This window comes from Bombus impatiens, unplaced genomic scaffold, assembly GCF_000188095.3.
Source record: "Bombus impatiens unplaced genomic scaffold, BIMP_2.2 scf_2222, whole genome shotgun sequence".
NCBI lineage: Eukaryota > Metazoa > Arthropoda > Insecta > Hymenoptera > Apidae > Bombus > Bombus impatiens.
This window is the reverse complement of record NT_178641.1, coordinates 829,270-853,416: the sequence shown is the minus strand read 5'-3', so window position 1 is coordinate 853,416 and position 24,147 is coordinate 829,270. Positions and strand designations below refer to the sequence as shown.

General features: G+C 39.2%; 1 protein-coding gene and 1 pseudogene across 4 annotated transcripts in view; both read left to right on the top strand.

Moving 5' to 3' along the window:
- The window catches only part of LOC100748507 (putative polypeptide N-acetylgalactosaminyltransferase 9), a 299,103-nt gene that overhangs the window by 60,113 nt on the left and 214,843 nt on the right, over positions 1 to 24,147 (top strand). For all 4 annotated transcript variants that reach the window (XM_033324345.1, XM_012393134.3, XM_003494457.4 and 1 more), the window contains one exon: positions 20,751 to 20,823. The gene's annotated coding sequence lies outside the window, so the exon portion shown is untranslated. The remainder of the gene's footprint in view (positions 1 to 20,750; positions 20,824 to 24,147) is intronic.
- On the top strand, positions 17,100 to 17,885 carry LOC112213929 (annotated as a pseudogene).

Here is a 24,147-nt window from a genome sequence, read left to right as displayed (position 1 = left end):
ATCACGAGAGTGTGATTAAAATTCAGTTATCAAATGAAATTGTAATCCTTTGACATGGATGAAATAACATAATCGTATATCAAAGTTTGGTTTTCACGAATGGGACGTAATAATAATTCTGCATTTAAGCGACTCTGTCCTACAGTTCTACATCACAATCATACGAGGCAAGGTACACGCGTGTAGAGTACATAGTTGTACATTAAAATACTTTACCTTCCTCGTCAAATTTCGCTCATTGTGTCAAGAATATTTAGCTTTGTTAGCTTTGTTAGTCCAAAATTTCCTCGAGCAAAACATGTTCCTTTGTCTTACTACTTTCTCGTATTACTGAATAAATATCTGACTTAATCATCTTTCGTTATTTTCTACGTATAAACGACTTGGAAAGTTAAGACAGATAACTCATGTAGAATCATTCCTTGCTCGGTTGTATTACGACCAATCCTGTGTATTACCATTTATTACCGAATCATAATCGCTCTTGATCGATCGTTCAACCATCCATTCATAATGCGTTAATACCATCATCATTCTTATTTTATCGAACAAGTAATAACTGTGTCGCGATACAACCGATACATATTCCATCAAAAAATATCATAATCCGATAAACGGTAATAAGACACGCGACGAAGAGATACGTCCAGTGAAATTACGCAAGGGATTGTGTTTTCCATGATGAAGTGGTTCGTGCTATTACGTCGATTGTTCGTCCTGTTACGGTTAACAGCCATGTTGACCATGTAACGCCACGACCACGTTAGCCCTGGTGCTCTCACCCCTTTTTACCAGGTCGAAATGGACAGCCATTTCAACGATGATTTCTATGATATCGCACCGGCACATTATTTGCGTTACAATGCACCTTGTCGCGCGACACCGTGAAAGTCTGCAGCTGTAATGTTTAATGGCGCGTTCCGACAACAACGATATGTCATTTTAGTCCGTGGCAAATATTGGCACAGCCACGATCTCCCCTTGTGCACTCTCGGCCAGCTTAAAATAGAGTCGGAGACGACGTCTTCTGAAGTTTGTTTAGACACCTCGATTGCCTCAGCTTGGCCAGCAGGAGGCACGGCGGCTCTTTTCTGCTCTCTCTCTCTCTCTCTCTCTCTCTCTCTCTCTCTCTCGGAACTGTTCCACGAAAATTTTTCAAGCATCGTTGCTGTCTATAAAGTTCGACGCGCATGGCTCACGGTATCGATGATAAAATTTGTCAAAGATGGGTGACAGATCGCTCTCGTTTCGAATTGTGTTGGCCAGGTAAAGCTTTTTCGCGATCCACACCTTGGCACGGGTATTTTTTACCTCTGGAATTTTTGATATTCGGTTTGTCAGAGTACATTTCGACTTTTTCGCTTTTCAATTTTTATTGTTGAATTTGCCACTTTCTCTTTATGTCTCGTTTTTTCTTCCGTCTATTTCAAAGTGATGTAACCTGCGCTGGTGATTGCGTTTTAGATTGATAGGTAGTATTTTACGCGGGACGCCAGATATTGCGGGTGAAACGATAGATTTTTAAAGTTTCATACCGAGCTACCTGGATCTCGAGCGACGAGAGAAAATAGCTAATTTTCTTATTCAACAGGAATAAACAGGAAGTCGTGGTTCCCGGCACAAATAGCCAACTCAACGCGAGCTTGTACGAACAAAGTACATTTGGAGCAAAGTCTTGCCGTTCCACGTATCGGAAGATCGTTTTAATTACAAGAACGTTCCCCGTGCAAAACGGCGAATGGTGTGTTTAAATAGGTAACAGAGCCGCTTCAAAAGCGAGGAAGTTTGTTTAGAGAAAGCATTAAAGCGTTCGGAAGGTCTCGGGACGTAAAATAAATGAGTTCCATCGGCCCCTTTTCTTTCGTTCGCTCTAATTCCCGCTACTCCCTTCTTCGATGGTTCGCTCGTTTTCCAGGCCGAGCGAAAAGCTCGACGAAACGATGAAGTTTCCGTTCCAGGGATTCCTTTTCTTCTTCTTTTTTTTTTTTATTCTTCCTCGCCACCTCATGATTCGCGACAGCGCGAGTACGCCTGGAAATATGATGATTTTTACGGGGCAAATGGTAGGTGAAATATCCGGACATTGCGAGAAACTCGGCTCTCTTATGATTATTTCGACATCGTGCTGCATTCGCTTAAAGGGTTTTGACGGTGTGGGCGGTTTCGTCCTTTACGTTTCCCTCTTTCCACGTTATTTCAAGCTACGTTTGCTACTCTTTATCGTTGCAAATTTCCTTCTTCGAATTTATAAATTTTATGATAATTTCTTGATTGCTATCTTTGAAATTTTCTCAGTTTAAGCAAGGAAAGATTACGATAGCGATCATTCGCACTATGTTACTTCCGTCCTTTTATCGAGGAAATTTGTACGAATAAAAAAACAGGAAGCATTTAATAATGTTTAAGGAAGCACGAAGATTACCAGCAAATGACTAGATTTTTCACTTTTCGAGTCACTCTTTGAAACTGATTGCAGTTGCTAAAGCAACAATTAGAAATCATAATAGATGCGTACATTCTTTAATACGGTAGGAAGTGTTTTAAATAGGGAAGATAAAATTTCGAATAAAAGAAAAAGATGGATTTTAACTTGTTTAATTGATTCACCTTTCTCTAAATAAAATCTGTACATCGTATTTTTACACAACGTGCAAGTACACTTTTAATTCGTCAATTTTTCTGAATATTTCACGAGTAAGATACTTCTATCTACTAATCGTAGTCATGTAGATAATACAGGCAATTCGTTGGTCGCAATAACGATAAACTTTTTAAAAAACGACCACGAGTGAGAACGATCGTTGCCTGGAGAAAAAGAGATTCCGCTGGTTATTAATGTCTGAGTAGGAACTTCCTATTCCGCCAGTCGTTATCGTCATTCGGAGGTCGATTTCCAGCCTTTCTTTTTCCAGCGTTTCGTGCGTCATTATGCTGGCTGCATCGAATGACGCCAGACTTTCGGATAATACCATCTATCCTTGAACAAATTTTCCGCAGATATTTATCGAATTCGGTCGAATTTCTACGAATCATCCAACGAACAAATTCTAAATAATTTGTCAATAAATTTACAAGCGGCGAAAAAGATAATTCGTCCAAAAAATCGGTAAAAAATGATTTCTCTAATGTCGAAGCTACGAAGCAAATCACACGAGTCTTAATCAAGGATATATAAAATCCGAGGCATTTTAAACACGTTTAAATGGCATCGTTTAATTTACATAAAGCGTATTTGCACGAGTGAAACCGAAAGAGCCGTGTACGGAGAAACTTCGCGTTATTTACACGTTTCGAACGCGAGTACGAGAGCCGTGGTCAACATGACGACAGTTCTCCGCTTCTGAGATCGCTTTAATGACCGCGTTCCTGCAGAGTTCACGTCGCTCGATTCGCATTGTCTTCGTCCACGTTGATTATTCGCGCGTAACAACACTGTCTTCGACGCGATGGTCGAGTCTATCCCTCCCTTTATTTTTGTTGAAGTCGGAGGTACGCGAAACTCACGGTGAAAACACGGAAACGTGGTACATCCGCGAAAACATTGGCAAGGGGGGAGGGGTGTATCGCGTATAACGCGGCAACTAAACTAACAAGCTAATCTACTCATCTTGCTGAAAGACTCGACGTGCCTTTCAGCTTAATTGTTGCCGGGACCAGGGAAACCTGGCGTGCTAATACTATTAGCTACTTACAGTCCTAGCAATTACGAGGCAGCCGCTTTCGGACGATAAGGATACGATATAGTTGAACGGACAGGGGTCCATTGTGCATGCTTGTTAGGAAAAATTTGGCAGTTTTTTCTTGATGGGAATTTTTCGTTATTTCTGGGACGAGGGAAATTTCGTCCGAAATTGGTTAATTTTAATAGGCTCGGAGCATCTCTTCCGGACACGAAAGCCAATTTTAATATTGGTAACGTTTTAACATTGGTGCAGAAATTAATTAAAATTGATTTTTATCTTTTTTTATATTTTTAACAATTAATCAAGACTTTAATAAAAATTTACATTGAATTTTGTGTTAATTGCATATGTTTCTCGCCGTACAGCAGTTTGGAATAGGAATATTACAATAATTGTAGCGTCGATGAGGAAGCTATAGTATTGGGTCATTCTGCGGTGAATCGATCATCTCTTGACGTCAATGCCGGGAATTTTTTTTTTAGAATGAAATATGTAATGCACGTGAAATTAGGGGCTCGCTACGTTACGAGTTTGTTGGCTTCGAATTGATTTAGAAAGTACGGGACTTTGAATTTTGCTGTTTCTGTTCACTTCCTTGGAAACAGGCCGTAAGCTTATGAATTTTTATCTTCGAAACTACTTCTGTCGTAGTATAAAGCTCGCTATTGATAATAGCCTTCGTTAAAACGTATACGTTTTTCCTGACATACTCCAGGCACATGATCGTAAGCGTATAAGCAGCGTATGACAGGAAAAATAAAAAATAGATTGGATTTTTTCTAATGATATCCGATAACGATAAGGAACAAATTGTTACGACGGATAAAAGCAAAAGGAAACTCCATTCATTAATTAAAATGAACAGAACCGTTCTGCTTATCCAGGGGATACATATTCATAATCGATGATATCAGTGCGTGTTACGAATGCAAATGAAAAAAGTGCGTGTTTATACGCTAACAAATTTAAGGCAACACGTCGAGGAAAGTGTAAGAAATAGGATAAAAAAGTTGTAAGACCGGCTGGCGATATGCAGTCGACTCGAATATTAATTAACAACTTTCAAAGGAATATTTATTATGCAACTTAAATTTTGTAATATGCATTTTCCGTCGTATATTATGGAAAAGAGTTTCTTTAAAAACATTTAGAAGCAATTTCGAGGCATAGTGGAACGACAGGCTACGTATAAATTGAAAAATTAATTAAAGTTTACGATGGGAAATGTTTTACAAGTTTAAAGTTATAATTGAAAGGAATTTTTGAAAAAATAAATTATTTTCTGATAATGGAGAATGTCAAGCATATAAACTAGTAATTAAGTGCAGCTTACTGCTTGTTAATATTTTTAAGCCAAAAGTATTTACAGGAACGGTAAGTTTCCAAGCTGTAAGGAATATTAATAAGTTGTTTTCAACCTGAACACTGTTACGGAATTAATCTTTGTGCTCTTTCGCAGAAAGTAACAATAAGTTAGATAATCTCATATTTTCAAATGGCGATATAGATGTAATCTTTGTTTCCCTTGATGTAGTTTAAAAAGCACATTATAGGTGATATCACAACACAAACTACATAGTACTCGTGCTTTCAAACTCGTGCTTTTAAACTCGTGCTCTCCCTCCGCTATGTTATTATCTTCTTTGAAAAGATCTACAAACTTGTTGTTGCTTCGTACATCGTAAACTCTCGTTACAATCGACATGCAACGCTTGAAAATTAATTTTCCAACAATTTTCATTGTCCGTCATGATAGAAACGGAAACAGTTACTTAGCTGTTTCCTTAAATTATATAATTTTGGCTCGACAATTTTGCGATCATTCGTAACGTTCTTGCCAAAATTGTTTGTAGTTTATTCGCAAAATTGTATCAAAATTATTATACTCGAGATTTCTTCGAGCAACGATATATCTCCCCATCGGTTACTACATTCACAGTGAGAATGGAAATAGTCACTACCTATCCTACTACCCTAAGACCACTTCTCAATCACCTAACGCATAATTACGGTTATAACACTATGTACCGACGTTTCATGCCACAATCGCTAGAATCAGAATCCTCTAACCATCTCACTGTTCTATTTACGTCTTCGAATCCAGGGATCTTACCTGGGTCGTTTAATGCATCGTTGACGACTTCGTCGTTGACTATAATGGGGTCACGTTTCGCCGAAGACGATTCACGAGTTTACTTCCGCAGCTACAGTCCGTGGACTGGAACGTGTCCAGTTTTCAGTTACTCTTCGGAGGTGGTTTAATCGTTGCAAGTTTCATTAGGAGACCGGAACCGGATACCGTACGGTCGAAATATTCTCGTTGGAACTCTCGTCGTGTCGCCTGGTAGACGGCTGCTTAATCCGCGAAGGGCGTCTGATCGCCGCGCGTAATATTAGCGGTATTCTTGAAGCAGAAACAAACGTCCGGCATACGAATTAATTATCTGGAATCCTTCTTAATTAGTTTACCTCCCTGGGGGGAACTTCAAACTTCGCCAACAATACGGCTTATACTTGAAGTTTGCGTTTGCCTCGCGGTTGCCCTTACTGTTGGAACAATTGATGCAAATGTACGGTATTCGTGCTACGCTCCGCGGATCGTTCAGCTTTACTCGATTATCGTAGGATTCGGCGACCCATAACGAATCAAAGGTATCACCGCATTCGTTAAAAGCAGCATTCCTTACCAAGAGTAGTTTTCGTGGATTATTTCGTGGATTATTTTTCAGGGCAGCGCTTTCAGTTTACTTGGTCGAGCGGTTGTTTCGTTGTTCCAGTTATTTGTAATATTCCTCTGCGCGGGGGATAAAACGCTTGGATCGTAATTTGCATTTTCGTACAGTCGGTTATTCCATTGTAATTATATACCATATAATCGTCGTTGAATCGTGGACATTTACACAAATTTATATCTTTACGAATGTGATTAATAAAATAAAACTTAGGCAGAGAATCGTTTTGTCTATTAAATATTGTCTATTAAATATCGTGCCGTATTTTGGATATTTTATATATCTCTGCATATTATGCGTACTTTCGTCTCGTGAAATTATTCGTCATTTAGATTTATTACCTGTCATCCACGATATTTCCATAAAATATGACTTAAATGACCAATGAGGATTTTTAATCAAATCACCACCAGCAAACAAAGATTTCAAGTAAATTCAACGGTATGGGATCCTTTGTTACCCTTTTGATGGGTTAATCGCTCGATACTGTTCAAGTTGAACAGGCATCGACACCGATCGTTATTAATTTATGCGAGCAGGGTGAGTTTCTAATCTGTCTCCGAGCCGGTGGCGTGTTTACTGCCTAGATTTAATCTGCATTGGGTTTAATTAAAATCAAGCAGCTCGACGGTAGTGCGGCCTCGTTGACAATTGCATGCAGATTGGATTAAGCTTTGGAATTAGAAGGGGAGTTGGATTCACGCTCAGCGCGAATCTGCTGCCCGTTTGTCCACATTAATATTCGAATTTCTAGTAACAGAGCGATCCCCGCGATGAGTGGGAGGAAGAGAGCGAAACGCACAATGCTTGATACACCGATAACGAGGGAATTATCCGTGACGAGATCAAATGTTGTTAACGTTACAGCATAGCCTGTTAACTATAAAATCGTTGATCCTACCGCGTTTAGAATGGAACAACAGCATCGGAGTTTCCTTATCCGATAATATTTCGTTTTTCGACTTTAGGAAACAATATCTAAAATCGTCACGATATCACAGCTTTTATAAACAATTGTAACTTCCTATTAAGATTTGGAAATTATATATTTTTATCGATATAATCTGTAACACTGGTTGTAAGAAACTTGAAAGGTACTACGTATGTCTTAGAAATAATTAAAGTATTTCGAATATTAGATTAAATATTAGTCTTGTAACATATCCTATTTTACATAAATCTATTAGAACCGAAATCTTTTCGCTTCTATTAAAATTTCAAACCTGTCTTTTCTAGGAACGTTAAGTAAACGACGAATAGGGAAGGTAAAAATTCATTAGAATTTGTTCTTCCACTTCCCTTTTGCGATTTCCTTCTGCTCGACTGGTTGGCTGCTGATATCCGGCGAATAGCAGATGGCCCGGCATTACCACTTTGTTGGCGAACATCGATTCTTCTTCGTGCTTACAAGAGCCGACCAGCTTTCTCCTCTCCTCCTTCCTATCGTACCACAACTTTTCGCATCCCCCGCATATTTCCCGCGTTTCTTTGCTGAGCACACGGAAAAGCAGCGTCGTCTTCTTGTCGGATAATCCATCCTGATTTTCTATATTGCTTCAGAGCCGCAAACTTTGCCCTTTCATTCCTGTCATCCGCAATGCTGGATCCCTTCGCATATCAGAAACTAGAAAAATTATATTCGAATAATTTCGTCTATTGGCGTTCATCCGTGTTATTTTATTCGTTGTTTAAGATATTTCTTGGTCGTTTCTTATTTATTTTACATTCCAGTCATATTCTAGGCTATCTGCCATTTATTTCTTTCATTTTCTATCATTTCGTACGTAACCTTTCTCGGTGGACTGGCGAACCTTCTGGTCTGGCGAAACACTTTTCTTTCATTTTACTCTCTTGCATAATATTATCATTTTATTCGAAGCTAACATGACGTTATTCAACGAACTTTCTACGGTAGTAACGAGCAACAAAATAGTTTATTTATACCGCTTTACATTCATTTTCCAACGCAAAATCACTGGGCTCCTCATAATCTCGATAAACACTAACAAAGGATCTCACGGCCGCGTCGTCGGATTAACGTTACGATCTTCACCTTCTTCCGGCGAAACCCTCGTCACGAACGTATGAATATTTCTTCCCCGTACGTAGGGATGCATAAAGTTTTCCCCGATAATCCGACTTACCATCTGCCGCTTAACACAGTTCGTACAATTATCGGAGATGCGAGGATCGTTCGGGGCTGGGTTCGTGTTGAGGGAGCTGCTAGAAAATCGCCTTACTAAAACTAGAAGTTATGTACGTTCGTCGGACGGATTCTGGATGATTCCCTCGGAAATTTCGGCTCGTTTATTATTCTGGAGAACAGTTCCGCTGGATTCGATGGTTCAACAGTTATTATCCGTCTCCGTTTACCTGATTTTCACAGATTTTCCCGGCAACCGTATCCATTCTACCGACTCGACCAAAGCACACACCGATTCTACTAACTTTCTCTCGTTGACCTCCGCGCCGTGGTCGACGTTTGGCTTCCGCTTCGACCCAATTTCCGTATGCATCGGGATGGATAGAGTTCCACAATCGCACAATCGCAAGAACATCGCTTGCTCATGGTTAAGCTACTTGTTAATTCTGCTGCGGTCGAATTTTCATTTTCCAATCTTACTATTGTTCGAACGCGCAAAAGGACAATATGGTAAAAGGAAAGTACGTTAGATCTGCGTGGATTAGTTGCACGGTTTTATTGCAGTTTATATAACGTTTCTGAAGCGCAACATCCTGTATACCGTAGTTCGGCAAATTTATATTCGGCTCTTTAAATGTTTAATCCGCATTGGAACATCGTATAGATTATCTGCGATGCTTGAAACAATTAGTTTATTCATTAGAGGTCTAAAATAGAATAACGTGTTACGATATATTGAATAAATAGGTCGAAAGATCTATAGTTTAAAAATAATTGCATTCTTAATTTCTCGTATGTTCCTCGCTTGATATTGAATTTTTAAACTTTTGATAATTTTAGTGAGCTCTATACATAGACCATGCGCGTATGTTGGTTAGACAAATTTCATCAATTAGCGCTTTATCTTTAATCGAACCGTAGTTGTAAAATGTTCCCTATCAATGTTGTTAATATTTCGGTTGAATCAGAACGCATTCGGTCGAATTTTAACGCCGGTGAAATTTCCAGGGATATAGTAATCGTCGGGTAATGATGGCTACGTATCTTCGTTTGAATGTATGAATATTAAACGCACTGTGGATTACAGATACTGAGGCCAGATTTGTCGAATCACGGTATAAGTAGCTCGGTTTTGTGCTTCGCGTATGAGTGGATACAAACAAAGTGCTATTCGTATTTCTGGTAGAATGTCGGAACGCGACGTGTTTTCTGTTTGAAATATATCTTTGAGTAGATACGTGTAAGAAAATCGCGAATCTAGTCGAACCGGAATGATGTTCGATTATCTATATACGTACTTCATCAAATATACCGTAAATATATGATAGTTACGACGTCAATCACAGAGAATTTGGTAGAAAGATCGAACGTCATTAGCCACGCAAACCAAGTACTACTGTTAAATGTTTTTGTATAACGAATGTGGTAACAAAGTGGAGATCTTTCGTTTCACAGAAGAATATTAAATATCCGCAGCTAGAAGCATAATTAAGATATAAAAATAAAAGGAGTGCTTTAATAGTGATTACAGAATCATATAGTGTTAAAGCATCTTAAAGCATGCTTGCGCGCTCATGCATTCCAGTAATTTATACATTCATCAAGATTCATCATCGAGGAATGTAATTAAAAATGCACGCGGTACGCTCAATTTACTCTTATACCGATTCATTATCATCTGTTCTAGTCTTTAGGAAAGTAGGATTGAAAAATCCTGGTCAAGTTTATTACCTTTCTGGAAGGAAACGTTCAGGTTAAGTTAACCTTCGGCTATTACATCGATGTTCAATTTTTTGAACAATATTATTGAACATTTTTCAGAACTTTAGATAATAACGTAAAGATCGTTATAGCTCAAAAAGTATTTTCCCTCGTTATATTTCTACTGGTTAATTGAAACCGTCACTCGCTATCACATCACCGACACGCATCAGAATTCACAAAATTCTAAGAAACATTAACCCGGAGATATTAATGAAAACAATTTCAACAAAACTCCCCATTTCACCGTTGAGTTCTACCCTCGGCATACATCGAATATCGTTATTATTAGAAGCTACCCTTGGAGCTAACTTAGCGAAACCCCTTTTCTGACACCGTGACAGCGGTGAAGTGACACACGATGAAAGTGGAAATCGAGCAGCCGCCCGATGGAAATCTGATGGACAGGTTTAATTACGATCGATGGTGTTGCACGCGTGTGTGTAGACGTGGCTAGCAAGTTTGTACACGAAACTGCCGCGGCGTCGAACGAATTAGCATAACGATCCTTCCGGCGTCATGCATTTTTCATATGTTCGTCCAGCGGTAACGAGTGCACGAGTCCCTTTTTTTTCCTCGGTCCTCTTCTTCCTCTGTGCTTCTTTTGTTCTCGTTCACTTTTTGCTGTTTGTAAAACGTAGGCTCGCGCATGCTGCACACACACGGTTAAAATAATTTACGAAAATAAAAGCACCGGTTGCGTTCGCGCTTTCTCGCGCATCGAACCCAGTCCCCCACGTTCCTCCCGCACTTGTTATCCTCGCGAACATTTGCATGCCTTTGTCTCGTGATATTTAGCGCCACGCGGCTTTTAATATCGATCCAAGGAATTGTACCGCGTGGTAAGTACCAGAGAGACCCGACTGCAGGTTAGTCTTCGTTGTCTCTGAAATCTTTGTCCTTTTTTATTTCATAGGTTCGGTTATTTCGAAGTATTACGAGCAATGGGAATATTATGAAATAACGAACAGTATGGTTAGACAGGAAAATTTAAGAAAGAGAAGTAACAGCTTCGCAATGGCACAACATGTAGTATAAATGTAGAAACTCTATAAAATTATTAATTCCCAAAGGTACACGTCTACCGTAGCTATTGCTCAATTTAGAAAAATATGCACGTTATATGATATAAATATAATGCAACCGAATATCATTACTACGCGATATATTTCACTTAACTAATATTAGCAAATGTTATTACTGTTATGTATCTCACTTAGCTACCTCTCTTTCCAGGACCATTTGTCGCAGTGAAAAAACAAGTCCCAGAACTCGAAACAAACCACGCTGCAAACCCTCTACCTCCCCCATTCTCTCGAAAAAGTATAACGTTTTTGCTATATTTCTTTGTCAGGGCTTGTTGTCAGGGGAGGCAAGACAAACTCACGGTAATTACGGTGCTTCAACGACATTGCGAATGCATTGTAACGCGACACTCGCCTCTCACATGACATTAATTATATGGCGAGCCGTGTCACGTTTAACGTACGATTATTGCATTCCGCGTAGAAACGCTGGCAAGAATTAAGACGTAGCTCCCGAAACGATCGATAGTTTCTACAATTTCGAGCCAAGCCTCGACCAGCCTTCCAAGATTTCTGGACTTGCTTTCCTCTTCTACCTCTCCCTGGCTCGAGGTATTTTAGTGTAGCCGCCCGTAAAGGGATTAACGACCCTTTAATTATTCGACACTAATTGCCAAGACCACTTCTTATTACCGATACGTGTGCATTATGCGAATTGCGCGTATTATGTTCGCCTGGCTGATCCTCCAATTTGCCTCTTCACGCGATTTTCTTATCTCTAACTTGCCACTACCGATCGGACACCTGTGTAATTTAACCAGTAACGAATCGTTTCGCCTGTACCTGGTCATCCTAATTGAGTCATTAATCGATGGAAATTCTTTCCCTTTAACCTGCTAACCGGCTCATCTTTGAATCAGAAACTTTTATATCGCGATGAGAAATTAATAAAAAAAAAAAAAAAGAAAAGAGAAAGAAAAAAATGGTATACAGCCTCGTATTTGCAACAGATTGATGTAGGTTTCGAGTTTATTCGATGACTGTAAGAGACGAAAAATCGCGCTAATTAATTGTGCTCGTTATCGATGCTCGTTTATGACGATATTTCGTCGTAACCGTGGCAAAGTTGACTTTGCGACACTGACGAATGAAATTCCGGGATTCTGTCGACGCCCGACAGTGATTAAATTTATTTGATGTGCCGGTAGATTACCACTTAATTGATTTCGTAGCGGCGCAGGCGGCTTGTCAGGCTCCGAGAAAATTAAGGATTCCGATGTGCACATTTACTAGGATCGCGTGCACATTTACGGTTTGAAATTAATTACAATCGATAAAGGAAGCAGTAACTCCCACTTTTTAATTAATTACTTTTAATTGACTACTTTCGTAAGATTATTATGGGAAGAAAATCACTTGGAAGTGATTAATACGTGATCTTTTTGCTCACCTTTTGGAGAAACTGCGGTTTTATATTGCGTCTGCGCACAATATCATCCAACCAGGTATCATCTTAATTGCGAGAAATTACATTTTGTTGACTACTTCGAGTATTTATTGTTTTGCAATCGAGCAATATGTAACCAGTAGGATATTGGTATCGCGATATTAATTTCACCAATTAACTATAGACGAAGAGAATAGAATAACATTGCGATCTAATTGAATTGAAATTGAGTCGGATCGGAGTTCAATCATTCGAAAAATTAACGCCAAAAATCAACGAAGACGAGGCAAACTTTCATTTTATCTTACACTGCGCGATATAGCACCGATTTGTCCAAAACTTCAATGGTTCAATTTTTAAGTATTATTTTTCCAAAAATATCAATCGAGGTGATACAAAACGCAGGTATATCTTCCCTCTGCCAAAACGCCATTTTATTTTATATCACGCTATCGTTTTACGATCGTCCAAAATCTTTCAAAAGTTTCACGTGCTCCGTCATCCAGCTTTCACGTTCCATTTTCCTAAAAAGAAAACAAGGGAAAATATCACGCCTGACACGCGTTCTCTCCTAAAACGATTCAACTGCGCTACAGCTTCCTATATCGTATAATTTTAAACCGATTGTCCCGCAGTTTCATGCGCCGATTTGCATTTTCCCGCGTCTGCACTTGCCACACAAACAATGTACGATTGCGTGAGCGTGCGAGCTCGCGCGCCTGCATACTTGCTCGCGCGAGAACGTCGCGACTCGAAGCGAACAGGGAGTGACGGAATTGTTCGCACTTTATTTCCCATTCCATTATCCATAGATGGAGGAAATCTCATGCATCATAAAAGAACGGCCTGCTCGATAAATTCGCCCAACGAAGTCCATCTAGTTGAAAGGCCGAGGCTCGCGAATAAAATCTTTTCATAGTCGCCTGGTTAGCCTCGACTTATCGATTCATCGAATTGTTCGCGAACGCGAATTCCTTCCAACGTTGTATATTTTTGGTTCGTTTTTTAATTCAACGAAGCGTTATGAGATGGCTACATGATGGGATGGTATTGAGGGGTTGATGTTATATCGGACGGTAGTCGGAATTTAACGCGAAACATTTTCTTTTCGATTGTAAAATTCAATCTGTCAGAAGCCAGGACTCCACTTTGAATTTATCAATACTTACGTCTTTGATATAAATTCACTCGATACAAGTTTTTAATATATACGCAAGTATATAAATTTAAATTTATTGTTTGTACCTTTATGTAGCACCTCTTCTGCATAAATGAGTAACTATTTTATTAAAAACCATGTAACATATGTTCGCTGTAAAAGCTTCGCTTCCTATGTGTACGTTCTCGTCATCGATAAATATTTGTTTTGTTAGTCGGCGCTCTTTTTATATTTAATTGGAATGATATTTTCAGCTTGATTTTCAATCTCCTTGAAATTGTTACGGATATTTTTAATAAAGTTGCTACCATATAGCGATACCATCGTAGATATTAAACCTGTGGATGATTGCAACGATCTGCTAGCAGCATTTATTCTATTTAAAAGCATTCCCCAAATATATTACTGCAGCAAATTTGAATTCATCCAGCTTATGAAATAACGTAGCCATTTCTACTCGAACAATTGGCTTTTCAATTTCATTTATGCATACTTTGTTTACTGCTGTTTCAACGTCAACGTAATTCTTTTTTAAGACGCTTACCGCGAATGATGGAGCAGACCCGTCTTGTATTTTACAAAGGTTTCGCGATAAGTATCGTTATTATTGGTATTTATTCCTTTAGTTAAAGTTCGAAATCAAAGCCAGTGGATTTGATTATTTCATACAGCGTTTGCCAATACCTTTGTCCGAGTGTCTTTCTTCGGCGGGCCTTAGGCACGTGCCTACTTTGTGCCTAGTGGCAAACGCGGCTCTGATTATCAACGCGGTGTAGTACAAAGCGTAGGATGATAACTTTGCACGAAACTTATTTTCTTATTTTCGCTTGTAGCGTATTAAAGTCGGAACGCTATGTATATTAAACGAAAGAGCGTCGTTCGAGTTTGCTACGGTCTTCCATCTGCGTTCTCGTTTCCACGCGGGCTACAATGTCACGCACGCGTATAATGGCTGTTTTAATAATCGTCTATACACGGAGTGTTCCGCGCGCACACGCCCTAGTCAGCTTATTTACATGTAGCCTGTAGAAACGCAAGAAAGTTTCGCGGGCGAATTACGAAGGGTGTGCGTGCGGGTAGGTGAATTTCAGGCAAAACGCGGAGGAAAAGTGGCACGGTTACACGCGACGTGGCGAACGAAGTACGATGTTGTAAGGGAAATTTCCCGGTGAAACGTAATAGAGGGTGTCTGTAGACGGGTCCGTGAGATTCGCGGCCGCGCACAAAAGCTCACGTAACCGAACTATCCGCCAAGTAACCTAATGGAAGACGTGAGCGAGCTGTGAAAAATTTCCCAGAGAACCGTCTCCGCTCGAGATGGAAATGTTGACTTCATTTCGAAGACGACGGTTTAGAGACGATTTGGGTAATCGTAAGTCGAGGTGTCTTCTCTCCTGTTTCTTTTCTAGGTGCGTTTTTCGGATAAGATGCCTTAGAAAGATGGTTCCGGTTATTTCTTGAAATAAGGGCGAAGAATACGTTCACGTATTTTCGTGTGTCGCGATGAAAATTGCGCGTGTCGTGCACGGTATTTGTTATTTGGATGCTTTTTCTGAGAACGTTGATCTACCATCGTAAATGAACGGACGAGTTTTCACGAGAATGGTCGAGAATCTTGGAATCGACGAGAGAGACCGTCTATATTTCACCAGTTCGGTTCGATTAAACGCGATTTCGTGGAAAACGCGCGGATGCTTCGTTGACTCGATATTAATTGTAACGTAACGTTAATTGCAATTGCGACAGATCCATTTTCCCGTAGTCATTACCACGCGATCGTGCACGTTTTGAAATTCGTTATTGGACGTCGGTGTGGCTCGTTTCAATTATTGTCGACTAGAAGAAGTTGCTTGATTGGCAACAATGGAACGTGGAAGAAACGTCGTTTCAACGGCGACGTCGGGGCTACGGTTTCTCGTTTCCTATCGTGTGCATAAGAACGATAAAAAGGTGCAACACGCGCGATTATCCTCGCCGAGTAAGGTCATGGTGGCTAATTAATTTTTATCGGATCGTTCTACGTTAGCGAACCACTTCCTACTCGCTGGATTTTGATAAGTCTCAGATGTTGTCGTAATTGAATCGCACCGAGATTTCATTTGTCAGAATCGTTCAGTTTGGGTGGAACATTAGTCCGGGATATTCTATCGAGTTTCAGAAATTCATTTAGTGAAATACACGTCAAAAATATTCCTAGAAGGTGGCTAAAGTAGATAAATCGAATTTCGAAACTCTGACTTACAAATTCTGAAATTTAAACGTTTGACGAGCGAGACTGTTAAGCTGCGTAAGGAGTATATCAAGTTAACTGTCGAAAAATGTCCAGGAAAATATCAAAATTTTCTAGGAAATTATTTTTTTATTTATCGTTACAGTGAAATCGTGTAATCGTTTGTACGAACAGGCAATGAAAATTCTATATTGTCACGGAAATGTTTTGCGCTAATGCGAAAGGATAGTCGATTATTTGTGTTTGTTAAAATTTGTCTACCATGGGAGGCAAGATTTATCGCGTAGAATTACAAACTGTACAGTTCAATCGCGATCAACAGTGACATACTCTTCTTTGAAATTTCAAATATACTCTTCTACTCAAATTTGAAAATTTGAATTTTTGAAAACTTGAAAACTTGAATTTTTGAAAATTTGAATTTTTGAATTTTTGAAAATTTGAAAATTTGAATTTTTGAAAATTTGAATTTTTGAATTTTTAAAAATTTGAATTTTTGAATTTTTGAAAATTTGAAAATTTGAATTTTTGAAAATTTGAATTTTTAAAAATTTGAATTTTTGAAAATTTGAAAATTTGAATTTTTGAGAAAATATAACAAAATGTCAAGCGTCGTGAGTTCAAATATCGAAAAACTCAATAGAGAAAATTACGACACGTGGAAAATGCAAATGAAGGCAGTACTCATTAAGGATGACTTGTGGGAATATGCGAATGGCACAATAAGTAAACCCCAAGCAGCGGATGAAGCCACTTTATGGGATAAAAAGGATGGTAAAGCTCGAGCCGATATTATTCTCGCCATGAGTTCGAGTGAACTATGCCTCGTGAAGCATTGTAAAACTTCGCATGAAATATGGAACAAATTAAAGGAGGTCTACGAATCCAAAGGACCTGCAAGAAAGGCTACACTCCTGAAACAATTATTATTCACGAAAATGTCCGGTAATGAAACTATGTCTGATCACTTAAACAGTTTTTTCAACCACGTGGATAAACTAAAGGAAATGGATATCGAAATCGCTGATGATCTGCAATCAATCCTATTACTATACAGTATCCCGAATACATATGAGAACTTTAGATGTGCAATCGAATCGCGGGATCAATTACCTACCCCGGATGCATTTAGGACAAAATTATTAGAAGAAGCGAATTCTCGTCGCAATTCGAATGCTGCAAGTGATCACCAGGAAGCTCTACAAGTGGAAGATTCAAGCAAATACAAAAGGTACGACAAATATAAAACTCCCTTGAATAAGAATGGACTTACTAAAGCTAATAAGGCAAAGCACATTGAATGTTTCTATTGTCATAAACGAGGACATAAGGCAAATCAATGTTTGAAAAAAAAAATGACGACTATAAAGCTCGATTAGCACAAGTCCCTGAAGTACCCAAAACTGAACAATGCCTACGGATCTCCAATATTCTGGATGAAGATAATCAGGGTAACAGCATTGTTACTGATATTTCATTGAATACAAACATGGAATTACCAAAGGAGTGGTGCATTGACAGTGGTGCGATGTCACACATGTGCTGTGACATAAACTGCTTTGAATCTATGGAGCCAATAACGAATCACAGGGTAAGATTAGCAAATGACAAATTGACAGATATCAAAGACCCCAAGCAGCGGATGAAGCCACTTTATGGGATAAAAAGGATGGTAAAGCTCGAGCCGATATTATTCTCGCCATGAGTTCGAGTGAACTATGCCTCGTGAAGCATTGTAAAACTTCGCATGAAATATGGAACAAATTAAAGGAGGTCTACGAATCCAAAGGACCTGCAAGAAAGGCTACGCTCCTGAAACAATTATTATTCACGAAAATGTCCGGTAATGAAACTATGTCCGATCACTTAAACAGTTTTTTCAACCACGTGGATAAACTAAAGGAAATGGATATTGAAATCGCTGATGATCTGCTATCAATCCTATTACTATACAGTATCCCGAATACATATGAGAACTTTAGATGTGCAATCGAATCGCGGGATCAATTACCTACCCCGGATGCATTTAGGACAAAATTATTAGAAGAAGCGAATTCTCGTCGCAATTCGAATGCTGCAAGTGATCACCAGGAAGCTCTACAAGTGGAAGATTCAAGCAAATACAAAAGGTACGACAAATATAAAACTCCCTTGAATAAGAATGGACTTACTAAAGCTAATAAGGCAAAGCACATTGAATGTTTCTATTGTCATAAACGAGGACATAAGGCAAATCAATGTTTGAAAAAGAAAAATGACGACCATAAAGCTCGATTAGCACAAGTCCCTGAAGTACCCAAAACTGAACAATGCCTACGGATCTCCAATATTCTGGATGAAGATAATCAGGGTAACAACATTGTTACTGATATTTCATTGAATACAAACATGGAATTACCAAAGGAGTGGTGCATTGACAGTGGTGCGATGTCACACATGTGCTGTGACATAAACTGCTTTGAATCTATGGAGCCAATAACGAATCAGAGGGTAAGATTAGCAAATGACAAATTGGCAGAGATCAAAGGTAAGGGTACTGCAATACTATTTAATTATAAAAGGGACAAACTAGAGAAATTCCGATTGGAAAACACATTGTATGTACCAGAACTAAAGGCAAATTTAATCTCGGTGTCAAAAGTTACAGCGAATGGAAAAAGAATCGTGTTCACAAATAAAATGGCCACAATACTCGGAGAAAAGGATGAGATCGTTACTACCGCAAGTCGCAAAAGGAATTTGTATATTATAGACGCAAAGTCTGAATATGCTGGTATGGTATGTGAAAGCAAAAATACACTTATGGATTGGCACTATCGATACGGACACCTGAACGAATCTGATCTTTGGAAATTGATAAATAAAAATATGGTAAACGGCCTACCTGATATAAGATCAAGTAAAATGAATGCTTGTAAGTGAATACTTGTCATCTTCGAATCAAATAGGTATTATTTATATTTGTTTGGTGTAAAAGAATCTGCGAATAAATCGCCAAATATCATTCAGTGTATTTTAAACGATTTATTGCAGTAGATATTTATGGTTTTCATTGTATAATAATTTCTGGAAATTTGAACTTATACGATAGGATCTATTTATTAAGTTAACGAAATCGGAATACAAAAATAGACACGTAAATCTGAATTGAAAGTGAAATTAAGGATTTCAGCGAGCTACTGTATAAAGTTCTTTTTATTGTTATGTATGACGCGTAAAATGTAAATGAACGAAATTTTCTCCTTACTTTAAGTTAAGACTTACGCATCGCAAAGAATAAAGAGACACTGCTTATTGCTCTGGAATTCGAAGGAATGGTTCTTCGTGACTTCCAATACAATATTCTTCAAATGTGACTTTGCAGTGTTGTAAAATTTTATTATTCCGTACCGAGAAGAAAAGAAACACAATTGCGCAAAACTGGGTCACTTTATGAACCTCTGGTATCTACCACCGTAATATATGATCGATGATTTCTACTCGAGTCTTTTAGAATCTAGATATCGTCGACAGCTGTCGATAATCGTCTACTCTCCTTATTTCGAAGCCCCCGCCTTTATGATTCTTCATCTTTTTTTATCCGTTTTATCCAGAACTATATTTTCTCTCGTTCCTCCATCTCGAAAAATATTCTCTGGCATAGAATTCCAATTAAAATCGAATTCTCCATCTGACATAACCAGTCACGTTCGGTAGTGTACGTAATTGATGCGATGGGATTTACGCAAAGATTTCTCAGACAGACATTTTCATTTCACGTTTCGAATTTGGCAGTCTTCTAAATTTCAGAATTACGAAATTTGAACTTTAATTTTAACTTTGAAATTGCTCCTCTTTTTTTATGAATTAAGAAGTGAAACATATTGGAATGTTTGAGAGTTTGAAACGAATATCGAATGTTTGAATATTTGAAAAGATGGAGGTTTAGAAATCTATGAACCACTAGATCAAATCGAAGCACGAAGAACAAGTTTCGCAACTCTCTTTACGTGATTGACGGCGTTCGTTTGAACTTTGAAAGATTAAATAAGAAACCATAGCTTCTCGTTGCTTTTCTAACATCTCTCACAAGCGTGTACGCGTGTACTCCAACGCGAAACAGTCCTAACAGAAGAGCAACTCTTCCGGAAGGGTTCGTACTTCTCACGCTATTTCCGGAGGGGGGTAGTCGATATAATACATTTCTTTGCCAGTTACGAAGGGAAGGCGGCTGAAAGCGCTGCAGACGAATGAAACTTCTTGTCGAGAGGGAAAGGCAAAGAATCCTTCGAGATGAAAGAGGAACGGAACGATCGTCTCTGGAGATGCTCGAAGGTCAGGGGTAGTTTTTCGTCGACGCCGCAACCGAGTTAGAAGTTCGATTTCTCTTTCAATTCTCTCTTTCCTTCTCTCGGTCGCCCTAACCGATACCGTCCCGACGGTATCTTTGAATTTTTAATACAGCCATCGGTACGAACAGGCAGAAACTTAGTTCGTGGTAGACGGAGAGAGGCAATAATTTCGATAAAATCACGAACGAAACTGATATTCACCGTGGCTAATTGGTTCTCTCGCTTTTTTTATGTTTCAGAATTCGAGCGGTCAGGAAGCCTCGTCGGAAAGAAAATTACGCTAGAGGGAACTTCTGCTTCGGTCGTGAAAGGGTAAGTGTTTGTGGTACGCCGAGGAAAGTTGATTATACCGGTTTCCGAGTAGAAGATTCTTTTCCTGCTCTTTTATTCTTCCTGAAATTCTCAAATTTCAGCGAAGAATTTCTATTCACGGAGTTTGATACGATTGTGTCTATCCAACCACTCGAGATCGGTCGACGATTTTTCTATCTTTTAAAATTTACGACGTCAGTTTCATTTATTCGATCGTCGAAGCGTAGATTTTCCGCTTTTAACAATTAACAATGAAAATTTTTCTCAGAATCACGATAAGCAGCTCTAGATATTTCTTCACAGTCTCCCGAACTTGTAGTTCTTCGAAAGCCGTTCCCGAACACCACAGTCTGCAAACATAGTCCCGAAGAAGTTCGTCCTTCTTTGAAGACGGGGTTGCCTTACAAATGGAGCATTTCATCAAAGCTCTCGAGGATGATTTACAGTTCGTTAAGCGCTCTTGTATGGCAGGGTCAAGAGACTAGCGCGGAGCATTACATTTCTGCTTAGTCGCCGCGTTCTCACTTCGATAACACTGTACTACTGTTCTTCGAGGATCGCCTCTCCCACCTCGAGTGCTTTATCATTCATTCGTTGCTGTGGATTTATTTCACGATACCTCCGTGTATCTTCGTGGCTTCATTATCAAGCCTCCTCCCTGTTCCCTGGCTCCTCCTCTTGGCTGCTTTCTAGCCTGTGCTCGCTACGTTCGCCGTTCCTTTTGTACAAAGATCCCGTGGCTCGATTTATGAAAACGAGCGATACGAGGGTAAGCTCCGCGGTTATTTACCTCCGGAGAATTATAATGGCTGACTCGTTGCAACCGCGAATATAAGTGGCCGCCGCTAAATAATGCCTCCCTGGGAAAAAAGGGAAGGTATCGCCGGGTATCTCTGCGACGCGTTGTAAATAAACGAGCCGCTTGTAAGCCCAAAATCAAGCAGTTTGCGTGGCGAAAAAACTGGAAAATAGTTCCTACCGGGTAGACTTTGGTGGTAATCGAGGGTAGTTTCTCGGGCTATATACAGGGGATGCTCCCAGGGAAAGGATACTGCTTAGGGAATGCTGTTTGGGGAATGATCGTGCGGGATTAACGGCGATGGATAGGGATACTTCTTTCAGAGATTCTGATTAAGTTCCTCCTTTCTTTTGTATTCTTCTTCCAGTTAGGGTTGAAGGGTCGAGATAAAACTCTGCGGCGAGTAAAAATGATGTCTTGGTATTGCGTCGAGTTATATTCGCATCTTGCTTCGTGTCTGACAAGATGTTTGAAATTGTTCGAAGGCACCACGAATATCTTTTGTTAAATAATCTCGCGGAATAGCGTTGGAAACGTACGTTACACGATCAAACGTAAATCGCTTTCTTCGATAAATCAACGGGAATACTGAATTTTCTTACGGTTTCTTTCGCTCTTCTTGGAACAAAGTTCGCGAGCATCGCATGGTAGACAAGTGGCTGACATCTATGGCCGTATTCGATTCTCGGAACTTGGCGAACTTGGAAAATTGAAGCTCCTATAAAGACGTACTTTGGCGTAGTTTCGACCAATCTACTCGTCTCATAGTTTCCTTCCAATCAAGATATACGTCACGAATCGGACCGTTAAAACAATTACACGTCCAAGTTTGTGATCTCCGGAAGTTTCTGGCAGGGGTGAGTCAAACGGTGGTTGTTACGGTGAACAAAGGGGCAACGATATGAAATTCCCCGGCCTCAGTTTGCGGATTTCCCTTTGTCCATAGCCGACAACCAACAAGCCCGCGATCTTCGCAGAATCTTGACCAAGTTGCGCCATATTTCGGGTATGTACAGCACGAATAAGCCTGAGTGTTCCGCGACAGCGTTGTTCCGCGTGGCGAATGCGGTTTCTAATTGCTCGAGTCAGACCAGTCTATCGTAGAGGTATCGCGTCGTTGGATCGCGAACAATGATCCGAGAATAGTTGGAGAACAACGACTCGAGCGTCTCGGACCATAATTTTTTTGTTCCTTCGAGAAGATTGGCAAAATATTTTTGGTCGGAATATTCGGTAGAATATTAAAGACGAGTTTGTAAATTAAATTAGAACTGTTTCGAGTGGATGTTTCTTGAAATTTACGGAAAATACGACGTACTGTGATTAAACGCTGAAGAAGGAATTTTTAAATTTGAGTTGGAATAATCGGATGTTTTGCAGCAGTCGGTAAGCTTAGGGTATAAAAATAAGTAGAGAAACATGTTATTAAACAAATTGTCAAAGCACGATCCGCGAGATTAACTTTCTAATAAACGTTAATTAGAAGTCGTTAGAGACGATAAAATCGGAAGAAACATCATCGAAAGGGGAACGATGCAAACAACAAGCTGGTTATTATAAGCATTGTTAATACATTATGTAAATGGGAATTATAATACCGCATTATCATAGTAATTCGGTCGAATCTGCATAAAAATCGCTGTTAAATCCAAAATTCAGAATGTCTCGTTCATCAAACGCGAGAGTTGGAAATCACGTTGCTCTCCTTCTCTTTTCTGCCGTGTGGCGGCAATCGAGAAACCTGTAAATAGTATTCGTTCGCGTAATCCCTTTATGGAAAAATAACGCGTCGAGTGCAAGGGGAAAAAGTACGACACAGATACCTCATCCAGCTGGCATGAATATTAATGATCTCTCGAAAGCCTGTTCCCTTCACACAAGATGGATTTCGTCTATCATAAACCAACTTGTAATTCTTTACACCTCGCATAACTCTTACAAAAGTAAAACAAATCGTTTCCATCGTACTTTATTAAAGCGAAAGAGGAAATCAGAGTCGCAAGTTTGTCCACCGTAAAATATTCGCAAGAGGGTCTATATCTCTCTATGTATCTCGTATAATTTCCACAGAATAACCATCTCTCGTTACATTGTTTAAAAAAAGAAAGAAGAGAGAAAAGAAAATTAGAAGATGACGAGATTGTTCATATTTGAAGATTTTTCATAAATTACTAATAATTGTAAATAAGATAAAGCAAGTCGTTTCGCGTGTCTCCGACTAAAAAGCAAAGTAAAAAGGGAACATAATCCATCGTGTAACATTCATACAGTGTCTTATCCGTCATAAATCATTCCACGGTGTTTTACATCTTATAAAAATAAAATGGGTCATTTCCACTCTCCCTTATCGCAGAAGGATAAAAACGAAAGCTGTCGTCGTAAGTTTATTCCGGCGTAGGAAATTCCTATGCCTTCTCACTTCGATAAATCATCCATAGAACGATGATACTTTCGGATTTACTTCGTTTTCCATATTTCATCGAAAAAAAAAAAAAAAAAAAAAAAAAAAAAAAAAAAAAAAAAAA